At 39.3% G+C, this 20,591-nt stretch overlaps 1 long non-coding RNA gene across 1 annotated transcript in view; it reads left to right on the forward strand.

Annotated features, from left to right (window-relative positions):
• Positions 1 to 20,127, forward strand: part of LOC122801712 — a 32,004-nt gene extending 11,877 nt beyond the window's left edge. Inside the window, exon 2 of the long non-coding RNA XR_006364788.1 lies at positions 19,998 to 20,127. This is a non-coding gene — a long non-coding RNA (uncharacterized LOC122801712). The remainder of the gene's footprint in view (positions 1 to 19,997) is intronic.
• The last annotated feature ends 464 nt before the right edge of the window (positions 20,128 to 20,591 follow it).

Genomic DNA, 20,591 nt, shown 5'->3' on the forward strand with positions numbered 1-20,591 from the left:
AAGCATTATTCATGTCAGATTTGATTATAGCATGTAGATGTTCATGTATTTTGTTATACAACTCTGTAGTCCTACCTATATAATACACAGGACAAGAAAAGAAAACCGACAAATATACTATAAATCTTGATTTACATGTATACAATCCATAACAGAAATGTTAACATTTTTGTGCATACTTCATTCTCATCTACCTTCAGAAACTTGCAATAATTGCAATCTAAATACTCTATTTTTTTTAACTTCCTCACTTTTCTTGCAATGTAACTTACTTTAGAAAATTATTCTTAAAAAAATTTTCCCCTTTTATTTATAAAACAGGAGCTTCCTGTGCTACTTTTTTCACTTCAGGAAAACAAATGAGAATTTTCCAATTGTTTCTTTTATAATATCCTTTGTTTCCATCTAAGAAATATTGAACTATCATTCCTTTTTCTTAATTTTTTGAATTTATGCCAAACTGCCTAACATTATTATTAGTCTCATTACTATTGTCTTCCTTGCTAGCCCAATAACGTCTTACTTTTTCACTAATTCTTTTGGGTAGACCCTTGATACCAATTTGGAACACAATGAAATCCCTACTTTAAAAATAAACTCGGGTCACTACCCTCTTTTCAACTGCCCTCTAACTGTATTATTTTGCATACTAATGGGGTGCATACTTCCATATTTTGCGGCAAAATTTTGCCTTATTCAAGATTAAAGAAAATGATATTTTGAGGTAAAGGGTTTAAAAAAAAGTTTGAAAGATATCAGACTGATTGAGAGGGCATGGTTTATGCAATTAACCAAGCAACAGAAGCAGAGGTTATAAATGATCCAGTGGATGGCAACCAAGTTTTTTTAGTTCTTTGGAGGCTGTTACAGAAGTGAGATCATCAGAACATCTTGCAGAGAAAGAAGCCAGGAAGTTAAACTACAGTTGCAGCAATGGTTACAATACCAATAATCGAAGAGAAAATAGAGGGAAGGCAGAGTTATTTTCAGCTATTGAGAGTTTATCAAGATTCAGAAACTGGTGAACATACAAGGATACAAGTGGCAGCACCTTCAGCCATGAGGAAGCAAGAAACAAACCTATATTGGAAAGAACCATAGGTGGAAGGGGAGAAAGAGAAGCACACTGAAGGTGTTTGGATTATGAGTTGGACTTTTGGGTCTGCAGCAAGGGCTAAAATTTGTAATGTGCTAAACTGCGACTATATAAGATGATTTAACTTGAAATGTATATTTGATCAAAATGTTAAGACGTGAATATGACTTTGTAAAACAGTTGCTATAATCCTCCATTGAGGCATGAACTGGAGACATTTCTTGCAATTACAGAGAGGCATTTGAGAGAACTGTTTGGTAATAAACCCAAACCAAAGTTTTTTTTTTTTCAATTTAACTAAAATTGAACGTTTAACACTAACAAAGTTAAGAAATTATATTTTAATTACAAAAACTGATAAGGGGAATGTCCTAGTGGCTTTAGACAAAGTCAGCTGTATTAGTAAAATGGATGAAGTGCTGCAGGATGAAAATTTTATTATAAAAAAAGTCAGTCTTCATACAATTCAGAAATCTTATAGATTTATCGATGCCTTGATTGAAGAGTGGTTATGAGACGGGAGAATTGGGATAAAAGAAGCTTTTCTTCCTGAAAGAAAATACTAAAATAAGTAAGCTCTTTGGTCTGCCTAAAGTACTTAAGTCATTAAATGACCCTCCGGCAAGTGGGGGGAATAAGATGGAAGCCATGGCTGTGCTGTTTAACAAGCAGTTGCAAAACCGTAGTTGAATTAAGTTCAAAGTTCATTCATGATATCTTTGCATTTAGAGAGATTGTTAAAGGGATAGCTGTATATTAGCATATTTCTGTCTTTTTTTTTTTATTTTTTTTTTATTTATTTTTTTTATATCCAGGGCTATTAAATCACTATATACTATACCTAATGAAATATATGTTGATTTTGTTAGGATGAAATAAGTGCTGATTTGTTTTCCAGTTGAATGATTATGCTTGTTTTTAGAGTTGCTTGATATTATTTTGACGTGTAATTTTTTTGACTTTAATGGTTCTTTCAGCAAACAAATGGGGTGGCCATGGCTCCCAGTTATGCAAATGATTTTATGACTGCATGGGAGATAAATATTTTACTAGTAGTTTGTTTATAAAAATGTGTTATGGACATTTTATTGATCCCCTTTTTAAATTGGAGGGGGAGTGTAGATAAGTTATGTTTTATACAGTATGTAAACAGTGCCTGCAATTATTTGTTTTACTTTCTTTTATGATCTTAAGGTATGCTTTTTAGATGTAGAAGTGTATAAAGAGAATAATGAAGTACCAAGATGTATATATAAAAAAAGGTACAAAATAATACTTAAAATATCTAAGTATGCACCCTGTTAGTATGAAAACTATAGTTAAAGAGCAGTTGAAAAGTTAGTGACCTGACTGATAATGATTTACTTTTTGAAGAAAGGATTTCATTGTGTTCCAAATTGGTTTCAAGGGGCTACCCGAAAGAATTAGTGAAAAAGAAGTTTGAAGAAGTTATCGGGCTATCAAGAATGATAATATTGAGACTGATAGTAATGTTAGGCAGTTTGGCATAAATTAAAAGAAAAGTAATGAAGCAGGAATGGTAGTTTAATATTCCTTAGATGGGAAACAAATTAAGGATATTAGAAAAGAAAATTTGAAAATTGTCAGCAGTTTTCCTGAAGTGAAGGAAAGTGGTAGGGGAAGCTCCTTTGCTTATAAATTAAAAAGGGAAACATTTTAATAATTTCCAAAGTAAGTTAAATTGTAAGAAAAGTGAGGAAGTTAAGGGGATGTTTAGATTGCAATTATTGCACACTTATAATGGTAGATGAGAGAAGTATGCATAAAAATGTTAAAATTTCTGTTTAACGGATTGTATGCATGTAATAAAGATTTATAGTTTATTTCTGTTTGCTGTTCTTGTCCTGCTTATTATATAGGTAGGACTACAAACAGAGTTGTATTACATAATATGTGAACATCTACAAGCTATAGACAAAGCTGACAATAATACTTGAGGGAAACATTGCAGTACAAATGTGTAATGGTTCACCTGTGTTTTTAGTATTAGTTTGTGCTTGGTTTTAATGGATTAGAAGGAGAGAAGGACTTGGGCTGGAGTTAATATTGCTGGATACTTTGGATGCCAGCAATCCTCTAGGCTTAAATGATAAAGAAAAGTTTAAGATTATTTTGAAAATAAATTGAAACATTGAACTATGTAAGGAGGCAGTTAAGGGTTAATTGTTGCAAATCATGCAGATGTTAATTGTTACATATAAAATGGTTTGGTGTGTTCTTTTCGTTCAGTCTGAAGAAGTCTGTTTATCGATATCTTTCACTAGGTATTAAACGAGTTTTTGGTTTGGAAGTTTGTTTTTTTGGATGTTTTCCTTTTGTTCTGTGCTTTACAACTGGAGTTATCCATTTTTGAAGTTTAATGACAATCTTTCCATGACCATTTTTAAGTTACATTAACAAGAAGATGGTGACAAGACTTTATTAAACGCAACAGACCTCCACTGCCTCCTCATGTCTCTTATTGTGGTATTCTTGGGCATGAAGGCAGGACCATCCCTTAGCAGAACGTCAAATTGCTGTTAGTTCTGATTCAAGATGGGCTGTAAGAGATTTAAGATTACTTTTGCATATGCATGTCTGTGACAAACCTATTCTAGTTAAATTGTTCATTTACACATCTAACTACTGGTGGTCTGGTGATCCTATGGCTGCTTCTTGGCTTTACATTTTTGGGGAATACCTACTTCAGAGTAGTTTCTAAGACACGTCAGAGGTTGGGTCTACTTTGGCAGGTAGGATGGTATGGGGGGCTTCTGCTGTTTCTTCTGCAACACTGGATCCCACAGGATGGGCCAAACCAACATGAACTCTACTTGCCTGTGACATGCCTGCAAGTCAGTAAAGGGATACATCTTAAATAAGTTTACCTACTTTGCACTGGTGGGAGTGCAGAAATTAAATAAGCAGCTTCTTTTCCTCCAAGCTGGTGTTGAGTTTTCCTTTCGTAAGTCTGTCGCAGTGGCTGAATCATTGGGAACAAGAACATGTAAGAAATCATCCCAGATTCCAGAACAAAGTATGATTGTTGGGCAACGTGCTGCAGCAATTTACATGTAGTAAATGCTGGAACACTGGGTGCAGTGACTTGCCTCAACCCCAGTTCTCTTGAATGTGGAGTTTACAATGTACAAGCACGCTACCTTTTATTTCACTTTGTTGTAGGTGAGCTTGACTGGCAGGGCTTGACTGGCAGGGCATTACTTTTAACGTCATCTTAGCTTATCTTTATTTTCCAGTGGATCTGGATGAAAGGGGGGATGGTAACTATGGGGTGAAGAGGGGAAATGCCACCCAGATGGATCTGGTCCTTCTGTGAAGTTAGTGTTTTTCTTTACATTCCTGTTTTTCTTTTTGTAGGGTGTTAATTTCAGTAGTTTAATCAGCTAGAAAACTCTGTGCTGCTGTTCCATTTAAAACTAAATGAGCTCAAATAGATGCATATTTTCCACTTGTATGTTTGGCTATATGTTAAAGTTAAGATGTATATTTCTATTCCTGTCCGTGCTTGGTAATTCTTACATGTTCAGTTTTTAACTGTAATTAGACATGGCTGGTGCTAGTTAATTGAGATATATATATATATATATATAGATATATATATAGATATATAGATATATAGATATATAGATATATAGATATAGATATAGATATAGATAGATAGAGATAGATAGATATATATACATACACATATATATATACACACATATATATATATACACATATATATATATACACACACATATATATATATATACACACATATATATATATACACATATATATATATATATATATACACACATATATGTGTGTGTATATATATATATATATATATGTGTGTGTGTATATATATATATATATATATATATATATATATATATATATAATGTATAAATGTGTGTGTGTGTGTGTGTGTGTAAATATATCTGTATATATGTATATATATATAATATATGTGTGTGGATATATATATTGTATGTATGTGTGTGTGGATATGGATATAGGTGTGGGTGTGGATATGTGGATATGTGTGTGGATATGGATATGTGTATGTATATATATGTAATGTTTTACCAGTTTTTAAGAGTGCCATTCATTCCCTTCTGTTGCCAATTTAGCTTTCCTCCATGTGGCTATAATATGAATTGTAAGTGTGTGAGCACTGATGCATTACTTTTTTTTCTTTCCATATAGTAAAAAAAACTCCACACACAGCACGGAGAGAAGTATGTTGCCAGATACCTGGTTCTCAGACCTAACAGTAAGGTGCTTGCTAGTACCTGGGGTACTAGAAAATTATTAATTGAAAAATTGGAAAGTATTTGGGGAAAAAAATCCCCAAAAATGCAAGCCCTTCGTGTCCTCGTGAAAAACATTGACAATTGTGGTTGTTGTCAAAGGATATAGTTTAAAAATCATAAAAAACTTAATGTAAAGCAAAAACATCAATCATGGCCATAATACACAAGGATGAGAAATAATGATGAATAAACCAGAAATCGTAGATGTGAAGAAATCTTGTTTATTTGTGGTAGAGGAGCGCAGTATTAAAATCGTGAAACTAACATAGATGTAGTAAGTATTATTCAGTTGGTTTACGGTAAGTTGGTTCTTGCTGTGAACACAAACAGCATGTGGGGCTTTTAATCTGTCGTGTGATAAGTTTCTATCTTTCACTAAATCAATCGAGATAAACGGGGACATGGTGGGGCTTTTATTTTCCTTAAAACATATTTTTCAACAGTAACAATCTTGTGTCTCTAAAGAGATTCCGTGTGCCTACAAATACTGGGCTTGGTTCTGCTATGTGTGGGTCCCGGCATGTCTAAGAATTGCGCTGTTTGTTTAAAAATTGGAGCTCTATGATATTGCCAATAGTTAAATTTGGGGCCATGGGAACCTTATAATTATAAAATTATTGGTGCGAGTGAAGTGCATGGGTTTAGGGGTGGAATGCTCTGTGGTGTAGAATCCCTTAATGTAGAGGATTGGTTTTGGGGAAATCAGCATAGCCAATGATTGTACGTGGGAAAAAAACTGTTCTAGTTGGTGAATAGAGGCTGTGGGGGCATGCCGAGAGCTGTGCTGGTGGGAGACCCTCTTGACATTAAGTAGCAGGGTCTGCTGCACGGGAGTGGTGCGGACTGGCCCGTTTGACAACGTCTTAAGCAGAGGAGAGGGTCGAAGGGGTATGGGGGGAGTGATGTGGGTGGGCGGGGTCTGCTGCGCAGGAGTGGGTCGGATTGGTGCGTTTAAAAACATAGGGGATGGAGTGGGGCTAAATGCGCAGAAAGATAGTGGATAGGTTAACTTGCTTTTATTACGATATGTGGGTTGTACAGGAGGCTGGACGGAAGGCGTGTTGTGTGTTAGTATGTGTGTGTGTGTGAGATTGGGTGGGAAGATCTGTCCATTAGCCAATGGACGAGTCAGTGGCCTGTGGTGGGTGTGGAAAACTGACCGTGCAAAAAATGGTGCTGAGCAAGTAGCAGCATTTGGTTACTGTAGCATGAGGCACCCTTAACTTAGTGGTTTTGGTGTAAAGTAGTAAGTGTTTTGTGCAAAACACGGTGACCAAGTGCACATGGATAACTTGTAAACCATTCTTGGGATAATTCAGAATCATTTTTGTGCACGCTTTTGCAATCTGGGCTTCATCAGATCTACCATCAAGTTAGGATTAGGGTACATCTGTTAAAATAGATAGAATAAAAAAAAAACTTAAAGCAAATTCAAGAAAACTCCCATTGCAGCATGTGACCTGTAATGTAATTCGTAAAGGTTAGGGTGTAACAATTGAACCAAGGTAAAATTATTTGACCACACTTTTCTGTTTATTACCTGCACTCCCTAGAATTGTGAAACCAAGTGAACTTAATGAAAAACATTCAGTTAAAGTAATTTGAACAGTAAACTGCTTGTAAATTGAAAAAAAAAAATAGATTTGACCACACTTATTCAGGTAACTACCTGCACTTCCTAGTGTGTTTTAAACAGAATCATTTAAAAAAAATAGACACCAGACCGATATTAGTTTGCACTTTAACTAAATCAAACTGTGCAAGCTGGATTCCGATGGTATTCTTAAATGTCCAGAGAACTGAGCAATGAGTGAACTCAAAACACAGTAAAATATGCAATGAAAACAAACTCTATTTTCTGGTGTGTAACATTTAAAGAGATAATTGTCTGACCCTTGACAAACTGTGATTCCTAATATTCATGAAGGTAAATTAAAAACAAAATAAAAAAAATTACATTTTAACTCTCCAGATACTAACTAAATGTGGGATAAATTGTGGTTAAGATACCCGTTTTGTAAAATGTCTAATTGAACCCAAGCTAAGAGAAGATAATGCTAAAACCGCGAATGTGTAGTCCTGGTTATTTCATTGTTTACCAAAAGTGGTAGTGCTCTAAGATAAATTGCAGTATGGGAAGGAAAACCATCGGCCAAAGACTATTGAGTTATTAAACAAAATAAATCAGTTTTTTGAGAGAGTCTGTATTAAGTGTGGTGATTGAGCTTTTTTAGGTTGAGAATGCAGTTGATGGAAGTATGGGTGTTTAAACCAAAACCACTGTTGGCTTGAGCCTTAGCTGCCATTTGAGCTTTCTTTTTTCCAGTAGTAGATTTGTGGGTTCCTGTAGAGCCCCTTTTTCCAGAGCATCCAGGATATGAAATTTAAAGCAGTTGTGGAACGGTTCATCCTTGGGGGTGCTTTGCTAGCACATTGTTTGGGTTGGCGTATTTGTCATGCAAGTGATGGGCCATCCTCTTTATTTTGTAGGTTTTTCCAATGTAAAAATTGTTGCATTTTGTAAATTGGCTCTATATACCACACGTTTGCTGTTGCAGGTTGCCACCGCTCTTGAAGGTTAAGTTGGTGTTGGGGCGTATAAAATGGTCTGAGTTACTGACCATTTTACAGTAGCCGCATCCATTTCGGAGGCAGGGGTAGGTGCCTAGTTTTGTGCGGGGCAGTGGGTCCAAGTGCCTGCTGGCTTGTTCAGGATTTGTTTAAGGTTTCTGTTTCTTCTGATGCCAAAGGAAATGTCTGGGAATAACGGTCCGACTGTGGGGTGGTTATTGCTAATGCACCAGTTGTCCAAAATAACCTTTTCTAAGCTCCCGAAATCAGTTGAGAATGTCAGGATAATGGCCATTTGGTTGGGATTATGTCCATTTTGGCACCTCTTATTGTGACCGATGTAAGTACCGTATTCCGGGTTAGCTAACTTTGCCTCTCTAATGGGGTCTTGTATACTTCTGATTAGTTTCTGATTGTAGCCCTTTTCTAAACGATCTTTCTCAAAGTTGATCAGTTTAGTGGTAAAGTCTTTCCAACTCTTTGGAGACCCGTGCCATTCTAAATCCTTGTGATTTTATAACATTATTTTTTGTGAGGAACTAATGCATGCTAGCCCGATGAAGTAATTGGTTCTCGTGGGTTTTTGGAACAGATTGTTGGAGAGCCTTTTTTTGTTTTTGTCCTTGGTGATCGTGAGATCTAAGAAGGTGGCTTGCTCTTTGCTCTAACAGTTTGTGAACTTCAAAAATTTGGCTGAGTTGTTAATGTGAGAAAAAAATTGTAATTCTTGTTCGGACCCATTCTACACAATCAGTATGTCGCTGATGTAGCATAGGTAGCGTTCCATTTTATTGAAGAACTGGGAGCTGTAAATGTGTTCGTTCTCCCATTTCTGCAGTGTAGTGTTAGCTAAGCTTGGGGCCATTGCCACCCCCATGGCAGTCCCCAGTTTCTGCCTAAAGTAACGGTTGTTAAAGCTGAAGAAGTTCGTAGTGAGGATTAAGTTCAGAAGTCTGCTAGTGACTTAATTTTTGAACTCCATGTCCGGTTCCTGGCCTCAAGGGCTTCAGCTACTGCTGTGATGCAGCATTTGTGTGGTAATACTGTATAGAGGGATTCAATGTCAGTGGTCACTAGGAAAGCATCTTCATTAACCGGGATATCCTTGATTTTATGCAGGAGGCCCCCAGTGTCAAGGATGAAAGATGGATTTCTTTTGGCCAGAGGTTTAATCTTAACCTCCAGGAAAACTGAGATCGCTTTGGTGATGCAACCTCCTCTTGCAGTGACCAGGCGGTATGGAGGATCTGTGATTGACTTGTGGGGTTACATGATTCAGAAAAAACTGGGGAGTCTGGGGTGGTGAATTGTTAGAAATTTCAATAATATTTTGCTTACAAGTGCCTGTTCACATAGAAAGAGGAGCTCTTCGTTGATCTTAACATATGCTTCTTGTATCTTGATCAGGTCACTTGCTTCATAGTAAGTGGTGCTGGAGAGCATTGTTTTTGTTATAGGCGACAGTTTCAGTGACTAACATTCCTCCCCCTTTATAGGCTTTCATAGCCCTTCTCATTCTATCAAGGCTAAGATTCCTCACGTCTACTTGTTCAGCACCATTTTTTGTACGGTCAATTCATTTTCCACAACTGCCACTGACTCGTCCATTAGCTAATGGACAGGTCTCCCCACCAAATCAATCTCACAAACACCCATACTAACACTCAACATGCCTTCCATCCGGCCTCCTGTACAACCCACATATCATAATCGAAGCAGGTTAACCTATCCACTGTCTTCCTGATCATTTATCCCCAACCCACGCCTGTCCCCCTGTTTCTTTGTTTTTAAACACACCAATCTGGCCCACTCTCGCGCAGCAGACCCCGCCCACCTACATCACTCCCCCATACTGCTTCGACCCTCTGCTTTTGATGCTATCGAACGGGCCAGTCTGCACCACTCCCACGCAGCAGACCCTGCCCCTTAATGTCAAGTGTGCCTCCCACCCACACAGTTCTCAGCATGCCACCATGGTCTCTATTCACCAACCGAAACAGTTTTTCCCACGGACAGTCATAGTCTATGGTGGTTTCCCAAAACCAATCCTCTACATTAAGGGATTCTACACCACACCCACTGCAGCGCATTCCAACCCTAACCCACACTCTTCACTCGCACCAATAATTTTATTATTAAAGGTTCCCGCGGCCCCAGTTTAACAACCAAGTCAATTTCATAGAGCTCCAATTTTTAATTAAACGGCGCAATTCTCAGACACGCCGGGACCCACACAAATCAGAGCCCAGCCCACTCTTTGTAGGCACACTGAATCTCTTCAGAGACTTGAAAAAAGATCCTTACTGTTTGAAAAAATATTTTTATAAGCAAAATAGAAGCCCCGCTGTGTCCCAGTTTATCTTGATTTAGTGAAAAACATGTCGCATGACAGATTAAAGCCCCACACGCTGTTTTTTACTTGTGTTCACAGTAAGAAACAATTTACTGTAAACCAACTGAATAATACTTACTGCATGTAGGTTTGTTTCACGATTTTAATACTGCGCTCACCTACCACGAATAAAGAAGATTTCTTAACATCTACGATTTCTGGTTTATACACTATTATTTCTCATCCTTGTGTATTATGGCCATAATTGATATTTTTGCTTTACATTGTTTTATGATTTTGAAACTATATCCTTTGACAACAACCACAGTTAATGTTTTTTCACGACACTAAGGGCTTGCATTTTTGGGGACTTTTTCCCCAACTGCTTTCTAGTTTTTCAATTAATAATTTCCTTATAGTAAAGAAATTAGTTGCAATTTTAAGTTGGCGCAAGATCCAATAATGCAGTTTCCTGAATAGCTGTGTAGTTGAAGACTTACCCCTTTGACTTCTGCATGCATCCAGAGTTTTGTCAACTGCTGCTGCTCCTCTCATCCCTTTATACTGTTTTATAAACTTCACTATTTTATTCTCATTAACCTCCCCCTTTTTTTTTTTTTAAATCCTCTATCGGATCCCTTCAGGTACCAGTTCCTATTAATTTGTTAGAGCTGTGGTGTCACTGAAGCCCCCAGTTAACACTCCAGTTCTTTTTATGCTAACATCAGTAATTACTGTAGTTGTTTGGCGTATTTCCCCTTACATGGGTTCATAGGTACTAGGCACTAGGCTATCTGTCCTTGTGGACCATTTTAATCCTAACCAGTTTATTTTTGTGCTCAAAATAACCTATCACATTTAGTTTTACATTGGCTTTTACCCATCCCATGGTCAGTAGTTATGTATTACCTCTAGTGAAAATATTGGGATAATCAGATAATTTTCAGAGACCCATGCATGGGGTAAAGCATTTAGGAGTTGCCTCTCTTCATTAGTAGTACTGGAGTGAATTTTCTGTTTTACATCCATAGGTCTAAGTTGTACTTGAAAATGGAGAGTGATTGAACTTTGTTTTATGTGGATGAAGAGTCTGTTCTAGAGCAGATGTATCTGTTCCTCAAAGCTATTTTGTTGATATTGCAGAAGAGGTTTAAATTCCTACAGAAAGTATTTCTCATGTCATTTGACTTGCTGATGTGCAGAAACTCTCATCAGTAATGGGTTTTGACCATGTAATAGTTTTTTAGGCATTAACGCATTAGTCTTTGTTTTCTGTAGAACTCTGGTCGAATTTCAGAAAGTAGTGACTTGTTACTCCATTTTTTTTTTATTTGTGACTAATTTTTAAGTGTACCATTCAGTGTGCTAGAAAAAATAAAATATTACATGTTTATAATTTCCTCATTGCAGCTTTAGGTAAGGTAGGAAGTGAACACAGAGACAAAAAAGGCCAGATAATAACTGAGTTGATTTTTAAGCTGTGATGTTTAACTGTCTGCTCAAGCTATGCCTTTGAGGAAGATTTAGTACATCTTTTACTTTTTAAACTTAATTGTGATTACCTTGTTAACTAAACTAAACACGTACAGAATTCTTAATCTCACTAGTCTTATGACCTGTTATCAGAATTCTTAATCTCACTAGTCTTATGACCTGTTATTTGTACAGGTTTGAAGTCCTTTAACGACGATACAAGGACATTTCTGTACTGACTAACTTGGAGTTGCCTGTCCTCTGTTAAACAGGGATAGATCAAAGACTGTGTGAGAGCAGGAGACTAAACTATGAAGAAAGTCTGAGAAATTACGTCTAGTTTGTGAAGCTGCTTATTGTCTGAAGTGAGAGGTGCTGCTTTAAATGGTTAAAGCCTGAGAGGCATGGAGCAGCCATGCAGATGCATTCTGGAACAAATCTGTTGAATCTGTGGAGGACAAAATGCTCGAAAAATACAAGCCAGGAACCCTAGCCTTGTGTTCCTGTGGGAAAAGGCCTCAAGCTTTCCCCACCTGACCCATGTTTTGAGTAGCCAGATAGATGCTTGAGGGGCTGGGTAAGGAAGGATGGGCATGAGCGTCTAATAAAGGCTTGGGGGGGGGGTGCAGCCTGGCTAACTACCAGGCTCTTTAGTTTACTACTGCAACTAATCTCCACTGCAAGTGGTGTGCCAGTTGTTTGGGAGGTTGCACATATATAGACAGGAGTATGCAACTCCTGAAGGTAGCCATAGTGGATCTGGCAGGCTAGAGTATGCCCCTTGACAGCAGCATAGGACTGCACCAGAACCCCTGATCTTCTCACCAGTCCTGGTCATGTTTCAAGTAGATCCCAGGTAAGATTGAAGTGGGTCAGTCCAGTAGACCCTTTGAATGAGGAGAGGATGTGGTGGTCAACTGTGTGGATGGAGGGTTCTAAAAGAAAACTATAATGAGCTAGAGAAGCAGATGGATATAGTAGTAAAGTCACTGGGCAGTAACTTTACCCTGTATGATAAGTTGGGTAGTTTTTCCCTGTGCAACATGTGGAGAAGCTGGAAGCAAGCATGTAGCAGATAAAAGGTACAAGAGAACAGGATATATATATATATATATATATATCTATATATATATATATATATATATATATATATATATATATATATATATATATATATATCTATATGTGTGTGTGTAGAGTTTTGAAGTGTATACTTAAAGCTAACCTGCTGTCAGGAATGCGTTCTGAGAATACTGTATTACAGCCGTGGGGCATGACTGTTACTGAAGGGAGATGTCTGATCTGGGTCATGAAATGGTATACAGTTTCTTTAATGAATGGGGCAGTTTGAGGAGAGGGTCGTTATTTATTTATTTTTTTCCTTAAAATTAAGTTTCAGAATTTCTTTCTTGTTTGGGAAAAGATAGATTGGAGCTGAGAATATGATCAAAAGAGGCAAGACAAGTAAATGCCCAAAAGGGAAGCAAGACCATGGTAAGAGAAAATGGCAAGCTGCTTTAAAATAGGAATGCTGTGGACCCTTAGTGCCAAGACCTCAAAGAACAAATGTGAGACTGTAAGATGTTTCCCAACCTGCATTCTCCACAACTACCTCTGTAGCCTTTGCCCAATCAGAAGCAAGGGGGATAAGTATGGGCAAATAGGTTGGAAAATGTTGGCTCAAGGGATAGAAATTTTGGGTCCTAAAAGACCACCAGTACCCAAAGAACAAAGGCACTTTGTTCAAACTGTTACAAGACCTTCTGTGGCAGGGGGCTGTAAAGTACATGGCAGGAACACACAGGCTTTCTCAATATGACCCCCCCCAAAACAAAACAAAAAAAAAACATGGAGGTCAGTCTTGGACTTTCATAGGTTCATAGGTTTATACTAGGCTATCTGCCCTAAAGCATTTATAAGCCTAGCCCAAATTTTTGTGGCTTACGCCACCCCTTATATGAAAAAATACTGTGCCCATTAGTTTGTTGTGCCTCTGTCCAGCAGTGACACAGAGATGATTCCCGGGGTAAACCTACGATCTCCCATCCACAGGTCTAGATTTCTCTTGAACAGAGTCAGCGAGGTGCTCTGCCTCACATGGACCGGGATTTTATTCCACAGCATAGGGAGTGTCTGAGTGATAAATCTATCCCTCCAGCACGTCCTATTTATATCCGTGCTAAGGTTTAAGTCACTTGCTCTCGTGGTTTTGGTGGATTTGGATTTTTTGAGGTGGAGCATGTCCATTAATTCCAGGTTGGACATGGCCTTGTATGTCAGGCACATGTCACCTCTGAGCAGACGGTATGCGACTGAATAGAGCTGGAGTTTCTTCAGTCTGGCAGCATATGACAGATTTTGGAGTCCCTTCCTCCTTTTGGTGAGGAACTTTTGGGGTCTCTCCAATTGCTGCAGATGTCGGGTGAGATACATCCCGAATGGGGCATTGTACTCTATCATTGGTCTGATAAGTGAAGAGTACAGGGGAACAATAACCTCACTAGATCTGGATGTGAATCCCTTCATGATCAGGTGGGCAATGTAGAAGGTCTTTCTAACCACTTTAGCAATGTGAGTGTCAAAAGAAAGGCCACTGTCAACCTGGGTCCCCAGGTCCCTGATGACCTCTTCTGTGCTTAGTGGATTGCCACCTATATGGTAGCTTGGGGTTACCTTGTTTTTCCCGAAGGGTATGACTATACATTTTTGGCGTTTAACTTCAGGCCATGGCTCTGGCACCAGCTATCTGTTTCCGTGAGTCCCTTCTGAAGGATATCCGTGTCTGATGCACTTTCCACTATGGCTCCCAGTTTGCAGTCTGCAGACTTTGTCAGCCAAAGTCCTCCTATGTTGGCCTGTACTTCTGAGAAGTAGATGCCAAACAATAGGGGGCCAAGGACCGAGCCCTGTGGGACACCACTTGTGACCGGCTTGGAGTCTGACACAGCGCCAGCAACTCTAACCCTGTGGGTTCTGTCCTTAAGCCAGTTTGCAACCCATCTTGTGACATATGGGTTTACATTTAAGCTGGTAAGTTTTTCTTCAATACCCGAGTGGGGTATTGTGTCGAAAGCCTTTGCAAGGTCAAGGTAGGCTGTATGGACTGCCTTTCCCTCATCAATGGCCTTGGTGACTGTTTCGAAGAAGTCGACCAAGTTCAAAAGGCATGATCTTCCCTTGACAAAGCCAAACTGGGTCGGGTCCAATGTCTGCAAGTCCCCTATATCTTTGTTTATGAGCTCCATTATGATCCTCTCCATAGCTTTGCAGACTAGACTTGTTAAGCTTATGGGGCGGTAATTACCAGGGTCCGTAGAGGCGCCGCCTTTGTGGAGTGGGACAACAGTTGCCGTCCGCCACTCCTTGGGCACGTATCCTGTGGTAAGGCTGAGATTAAACAGCTGCCTTATGTGCGGGTTTAATTCCTCATTTAGCTCGTGTAGCACACAGCTGGGGACACCATCCGGTCCCATTGATGCTGTGTTTTTAGCTTTAGAGAGAGCAGTTTTCACCTGCGCATTTGAGATGTCCGGGAGGCTACACTCGGCTGGGATAGTTATCTCTCCTTTAGAGGGGAGAGGGGGGTGAAGTTTGCACTGAACCTGTCTGCCAGTATGTTGGCAATGTCTGTGGGTTCAGTGATTTTTGTTTCATTTTGGACTAATTCTGAGCATATCTGGGAGTTTCCACCCAGGTTCCTAACATAGCTGAAAAAGGCCTTATGATTGTCCTTTGAATCCATGGCAATTTTTCTCTCAAAATTGGCCTTAGTTGATTTTATGAGTGCTCGTATTTTTTTACTAATAATGATCAGGGGTGACTTCCTTTTATGGATTTTGTTCTATCATGTAATAGCTTTCTCCTCTTATTGTAAAGTTTGTTAATGGCTGGGGTCCACCAGACTGGACGTTTGCCCTTTGTGGAAAGAGTCTTGGTTTTATTTGGGATTGCCTGATCCATGCAGTCCTGGAGGTGTTCATAGAAGGCATTTGTAAGGGCTTCCGCAGCTTGGGTTGTGGTTTCCACTGGCTCAGGGGCTTTGAAGGATACCACACCAGTCTTGAGTAGTGTGAAGTTTGCTTTAGAGAAGTTCTTCACTATGGTCCTTTTTGTTTGGGGTGGAGGCGGGATGTGGATTTCCAGTGAGATTAGTTTATGATCAGATCTCACCAATGAGGGATATACTTCCGGTGTGGAGCATTTTGTCCCCATGTTTGTGACAATGAGATCTAGTATATTTTCTCCTCTCGTGGGAACAGTGACTAGCTGTTCCATGGCATTTCAATTTATGAACTCCAGGAACCGTTGGGCTAGAAAGTTGGGGCTTGAGTAATGTTCCCAGTCTATATTCGGGTAGTTTAAGTCACCCAATATGATGGTGTTTGGAGATACATTTATACCCTCCAGTGTCTTCAGGAAGGCTGTGTGGGGTTCCTGAGTTTGAGAGGGTGGTCTGTAGCATGCTACAATTTGTAGAGCAGTTTTGCCTATGGTTAGTTGCACCTGGATGGTTTGCGAAGCTTGATGCGTTGCCACCAACCTGGAGGTGTGGGTATCCTTTATGAATATGGATACACCCCCTCCTTTTGTGGTGTGGTCCGGGTTTTGGGGCCGGAACGCATGATATGAGGTAAAATCTAATAGTGCCGGGGTGCTCTCAGGAGCCTTGAACCAGGTTTCAGTTACAGCACAGACATCGATGTTCTCCATACTGAGAAGGGCCTCGAGTGCGTGCATTTTGAGATTTAGACTTCTGGCATTGAGCAGCATTACCCTCAGTTTCTTCCCATTTTTGTTTTCTAGGGTGGTAGGTTTAGAATTTGAGCCTTGCCTAAAAAAGGCACTATGGGGGTGGCAAGAGCCTTGGCTAATATCCGGAATCCCAGGGGTGTCAGGTTAGCCTTGGTAAGACCGAAATTCTGAATGTTGACTTGGCTAACTGCATCTACAACTTCTTTCCTCAAGTGTATATGGTTACTTTCTGTTTATAAGATGCTTGCTATGACATGCCTATAACCAGGGCATACAGTCTGATCAAGAAGATTTGGGACAAAATCCCAAAGGGGAAAAACACAGCAGTGTAAAGAGATTTTGAAGACTCAGTAGCTGAAATGAACAGTCTATTTGGCAAATAAGAATCCAGCACATCCCTCAACTGACAACACTGCATAGAAATGGGAACTCAGAGGGTTTATTAGGATTTAGTACTGTAGGTTAACTGTGGCTCCTAACTCCAGTTAGATCACGTGCACCCACTGCCAGGGAAGTGTATTCATTTCTATACCTTTATATATGCTTAAATCAAGAATGGTCTAGTAGGCAGTGTTTGTGGTCTCTAGTCTTGTGTAAAAATGGTGGCAGTACTAACTTGACAGGAAGAAAGTTGCAGAGAATTGAATTCTGCTAGTGTGTGTGTGTGTGTGTGTGTGTGTGTGTGTGTGTGTGTGTGTGTGTGTGTGTGTGTGTGTGTGTGTGTGAGAAAATGTAGTAATTTTGAAAGTTTGAAAAGCAGTTATCCTAAATGAGGGGCACTGGAATATGCTTTGTGGCTCAGTGAAATAGTGGTAAGAAAGGGGCCTGGATTGCTAGGCCAGAGATTCTGCTCTTTGTGGCTTATGGGCAATCTAGTCCTGGTATGAATGTTGGAAGGCCAAATGCCAGGACAGCAGTGTATATTCCCTTTATACTTTTGGGGACAGCTTGCATTTTGTGACTTTATTATTGAACCAGACTTATATGCAGTTTATTTTACTTTAACCTGCTGCATATCAGTGGTATAACTCGAGAGAGCATCCTTCCACTACCAGATTGGTGTTTTTTTTTGTAACTGGCTGACAATAGTTTGAGAGATTCAGACCCCATTTGTGTTATCTGGTTATGGAAGCATGGTTCCTAGCCCAGGAGTTTGGCGTGACAGTTACAGCATCATACATCCCTTCTTGGCAAAAAATCTGACAGGTCACACAAGTAGAACAGAAGCAGTGTATGTTGGATATGGACACTGTTCTAGATTTGGCCGGGAGAGGTGGGCAAGATGGGCATTCCTGATTCTTTAGAAAGCAGACTGCTCAAAAAATGTTGCATTAGTCACCAATGTCATGGTCCTAAGTAACTGATACCATCTCCGTAAGCCAGGTAAACCTATTTCTGTATGCTTTTTCTCCAGTGAACTCACTTCTCAGAGTAATACAGTAGATCAAGGAGGATGGGCCAAAATGCTACTAATCTCCTTTTTGAATGAGAACACTGTCTCACTGCTGCGGAGTAGTAAAGGCAGATCATGTACTGCTGCCGCAACTTGTGAACCTTTTTTCCCAAAAACAAGAGGTCAGTTGTAAATCCCAACCTGACGACTTAAGCCTGTTAGTTTAAATGATCTAGCTCTTGTTTGCTTTGGGTATATATTATCCATGGGTAGGCTTATTGACTCGAGGGAAAATTTAAACCCAAATACCAGAATGTTATACCTAGCAAAATGGAGAGTAGTACCTTCTAGTACCAGATGAGGCATGTGGACCCAACTTCTGTGTCTGATCTTCAACTACCTGTCACACCTTTACAGGTCAAATTGTCTTGTATCCAAGTGAAAGTATGCACATATACTGTTTTCAGCCTACTTGCCTGTCGTGGGAGTCCTTCTGTAGTCTTACCAGTAAGGCAGCTCCTCAAGAGGTTCCTGCACTTTGTCTGCTCAAGAAGGAACTCTATCCAGTACTGGACCTCCTCTATGTCCTAGAGAAGTCATCATTATTCCCTTTTGAGCCAGCTGCTGCTTTACCCTTTCATTTACCTGACCTGGAAAATCATCATCTTAGTGACCAGAAAGATTTCAGAATTGTAAGCCCTCATGTGAAAAGATCCCTTTCTCATCTTCAGGTTAACACTTCTTCAGAAGTTCTCATTCATGCCAAAAGTGGAGACAGCAGTGTTAGATCAGGCCATTCATCTTTTATATTCTGTCCTTTACCAAGAATAAGGGAGAGAGGATTTTATATTCCCCCTGGATTTGAATAGGCAGCTAATGTTTTATCTTGATAGGACTAAGGGAGAGGTGAGGTAATAGGCCAGTTATTTAGGACTATATCCAAACGGATCATATGTAAAAGTTTAGTTCATTGCATTTGCTTCTGTTACTCCTTTCATGACAAGACTGCACCAGGGAATGTGAGGACTTGTTCTGTTAGTCATAGCAGCCACTGCTGCTTTTCCCACTGGGGTGTAGTATGTCCATTCAGGAATCTGCTACATGCTCATCTGTTTGCACCTTTTTGGAGCATTGTTATGGTGAGTATTTTACTTCTGAAGCAAGAGCGTACTTTACTATTGCTAACTTTGAGGGACTACAGCATCCAACACTTGAGGCCAACCACACATTAATCTGTACACTGTGGGAAATTTTCCTGCATGAGGGAACCGTATGATGAGCATAGTACGGTAGTTGTGCTACAACTATAGATGCTAAAGTATGTTCAGTATTTGTAATATTTCTTTCCTCCTCCCTTTTTTCTATTCTTTTCGACATTCTGGAATTTGGGGTGAATACCCATTTTACCTGTTTTACCTTCCCTTATCAGTTTGACATAGTTGGAGGAGCAACGTTTGAGAGTTAATCAGGTTGGGCTGCCATACCTTGGGACGTATTTAAGTTTGGGTGAGTTGTGCTCTGCTTTGTTCTCAAGATCCTTGAAAGCTGCCAGGGCAAGAAAGATCCAAGGGTGGAGTGGGCTATCTTTTATACCACAGACCTGCAGATGTCTGGAAGGAAGAGTATCTGTCTAGCCTAGAGGGGGAAAGGGAGCGAAGGTCTGGAAGTTGGGTTGCAATTTGACTTTCAAAGCTCTGTAGATATGCAAAGTATTCTCGTGTCTACATTTTACGGTCTATGGGAAGAAAGCTGTTTTTTTATTACTGAGTGTATATTTTTCCAAGACTTTAATGATTCATAAACTCATAGCTTAGGTACAGTGCTTCAGTTCTGTACTGAGTCATGTTGTCTTCCTTTTTAAACTGTTCTGCGTGACTAACTTTTAATAACAGTTAAAAGTCCAGATGCTACATCTCTGTAGCAAAGTGAGCAGTTGTAATGTAGTTGCAGAGTATACATATTCTTAATTACTGATTATTAAGTCACATGTGATTTAACCTATGATTTTATGACTCTATTTTGATTTATGTTTTAAATTATTTTAACACTTGACTGTAGGACCATCTTGGAAGCAGTTTCAAAGTTTCAGCAACTTATTCCGATGGATTGATACCTTCATTTCTGGAATACCCTAAACATAAACCTTTCTTAAATTCTGACTTGAGACGCTCCATTAACAGACCAGTTTTTGCTTATCCGGAGTCCAACAGCAATGGTAAATATATAGACCTATTCCTGTATACTTCATATCATTTAGAGTTGATAAGTTGATGAATTTTGTTAGCACTTGCATATTTTTAACAAGGTTACTTCTTTCAGGCTAATTTTGTTTTATGTTTGTCTTTTCGGCTTTTCCCTGTAAAGGGTCGCCACAGCTGAACTCCGGTCCGCTAATGATTGGCAGTAGATTTATGTATTACAGGTTAAATAATGGAGATTTCAAAGTGTCAACATGATGGTGAAAGTAGTTGAGAGAGGCAAATGAGAGCTGCAGTTGTCATTTTGGGTACCCTTCATGAAAAAAGGTTGGTTTGAAGCATATGTGCTTGACCCCGTTTCTACAGTGGTGGAATGGTACTTTTATAGTGGAAGTCATTAAAATGGTCCTAGTCTACTTCAGCCACTGACATATTAAGTGTGTTTGCATTGCTT

This window comes from Protopterus annectens, chromosome 5.part0 (genome assembly GCF_019279795.1).
Source record: "Protopterus annectens isolate FY-2018-M chromosome 5.part0, PAN1.0, whole genome shotgun sequence".
NCBI classification, from domain to species: Eukaryota; Metazoa; Chordata; order Ceratodontiformes; family Protopteridae; genus Protopterus; species Protopterus annectens.